Genomic DNA, 2,683 nt, shown 5'->3' with positions numbered 1-2,683 from the left:
CGAGGGGAACCCGCTGCCCCTTCGATGCCGGGAGGCCTTGGGTGCGGGAGGGAGCAACCAAGCCGCTTCTACCTCTCCTCGTGGCTTCCTGACGACGGGGCTGGAGCTTTCCGCGCACCCCCGTCGCCGCTCGCGTTGGTCCCGCTCCGGCTCCTTTAGAACGCGGCAAACAGAGGACCTAGCAACCGGAGCGCCTGGGCGGTGTCCGCTCCACCGAGATGCGAAAGGGCGCTGGCCCCAGCGCCGCGCTGCGGCCCACCCGCTCCTCTACCTGGAGGCCTCTGGGCCCCGTTCTCCTTGTACGAATTAGCACAGCATCTCACTGCAAAACCCTGGGGCATCCTGAATCTCCGAAGAGGTTCCTCAGACCTTTTACCTTAGCACCTTGTGAAGCAAAGAATAAACGGGGCTCCAAGGCCAGTCTGAAAGTTAGCAAATAAAATCAGGTGTGGGCCCCATCCCGTTGGTGCCCTGTGTAGACAGGCAGGCACGGGCCAATTCTGAGCCACAGTTACCGCCGACCAAAGGTCGAACCAGGGCAGTAGGAAAATCGTTTCAACATAGAAATCTATTAAAGATTATTAAAGAAATTAAAAAATAATTTGAGGCCTATTGTTCACCGCTTTAGAGATTTGGGAACGAAGAGGAATCATGTCCTTATATCAAATGAACTTGACAGAACTGGAAGAAGTTCCAACACACGACATTCCTTAGACTGTTGTGGACCCTTTCGCTGTCACAACCAGGCATATACAAGTTTATTTCAGACCATAGATTCTGAGAAGTGCAATTTTTCTTCCGGGGGTGGGGGGAGGACGAGATTGACAACTACCATAAAATGTGACTGGGGGAGGGAAGCCCCTCCAAATGCAGCCTAAATAATAGGACATTTCTCAATTTAAAACCATTTTCTCTGGATTAAAATGTTATCTTCTTTTCAATAAACACATAAATTAAGCACCTACTATGCACCATTATGGACCATACAGTGCACTGAGAGTATTTCCAATTTCATTCCTTTATTTTAATCTCCTAAAACTCCTGAGAAGTTGCTAATAATGTTCTTATTTTTCAAATGGAGAAACCGGGTTTAGAGATTGATGTGCTGGTTATAGTCTCAAGAGATTATAAATGGCAGAGCAGATGTTGCCACCTGGAATTTCTGACAGTGCCTTTTCCACTGGAATCCCTCTGGGCAAGACAGACATTAAACCTTATCCCATCAATTGACACTTAAATGTGAGCTTGCTTAGCCCACCTTTGTGAAAACTCAGAGTGAAGAAAGGCAGCACGGAGGTATCTAGTGTAAACATCACCCAGAGGTAGGAAAAGGCTCAGAAAGAAGAGGCTGGACTTTGCCCAGAACTAGCCTAAAACATGAGTGTCAAAAATGCGCTGTTCAGATCACCTGAGGGTGAGGAGGAATTTCTATTGCCTTCTTTTAATCATAGTTTTATCTCATTTACACTATACTTCTCTTTACACTACAATACACTCTTATACACTATTACTATAGTACACTTTATACTATCATTCTTCTGATCTCAGGAAAGTGCCAATTTTTTAAATGGACTTCGTGTCCTAAGTCCTCATACACCTTACCCGAATTTAAAGAAAAAGTAACAAGAGCACTAAGAACATTTATATCACCTCAAGGGAACCTTCCAGAAAATCAGGAATCATGTTCACTTGTTTCCGTATGGTGTGCCATTGTTAACTGTTATTATAAATGGCCCCACGTCAGCACCAGCACAACAGAAATCCCCAGAGCTACATGTTGCTGAGGAACCAGGACACTGGGTCCCAAGGGAAACCAGGCAGCTACAACTCAGGGTCAGAATGGCCTTTAGCCTCAGAAATGTGTGATTCTTTCCCCATGGTGGATGTTCCTCTTTAAAAGCAACAAAAACAGGAACAGAACAGACATAGGCAAGAAGATGCCTTCACAATGGGAGCTGTATGTCAGACACTGGCTGACAGAGATTTGGGAAGGGAAGATAAGGTTTTTGGTAGTCCACTGAAGACCAAAATGAAATTCAGAACTTTATAATATTGATTGGCTTGGAAGACTGATGACGTCTCCAGCCATCTATTTTATAAGTTGATGTTCTGAGAAAGTATGTTTCTAAATAAAAAAAAAAATTTTTTAAAGAATTATTTTATTTCATTTATTGTCATCATTATTATTTGTTTAATTTGAAAGAAACAGAGAAAGGAAAAGTAGGAAAGCAAGCCTCTAGGTCTGGGACTCGAACCATGGTCAGCCATGTGGGAGTTTAGCACCTTAACCACCAAGCCATCTGCCAGCCCCTACAAAGGGGATTTTTTGTGTACTTGCTGTCTTGGGAAACTGCCAAAAAGAATGGAGAGAATGAAGTGGTGCCTGCATTGCCAGCTCTTCCCTAGAGTCTTCGGATAGTTTTGAGATTGATGAGTAAAGAAGTTAGGACCAGAAGCTGAGGTATCATCTTCACAAATGACTGAGATTTCGGAGCAAAGGAGTATCACTTGGGACCTGGTGACAAAATAAAATAAAGCTGGAGAGTGAGCTGTTCTGTCCCCAGGTCTCCTATAGACCTCGGCACCGCCTTGCCACCAATAAGGAACTACTTTGCCTGGCTAGGGACTTTTCTCATAAAGGATACTGTATGCCAATAAACAGGGTCAAGATAACTTAAACAGG

This window comes from Tupaia chinensis, unplaced genomic scaffold, assembly GCF_000334495.1.
Source record: "Tupaia chinensis unplaced genomic scaffold, TupChi_1.0 Scaffold000263_1, whole genome shotgun sequence".
Lineage (NCBI taxonomy): Eukaryota > Metazoa > Chordata > Mammalia > Scandentia > Tupaiidae > Tupaia > Tupaia belangeri.
The sequence above is the reverse complement of the archived record's forward strand: the minus strand, read 5'-3'. Positions refer to the sequence as shown.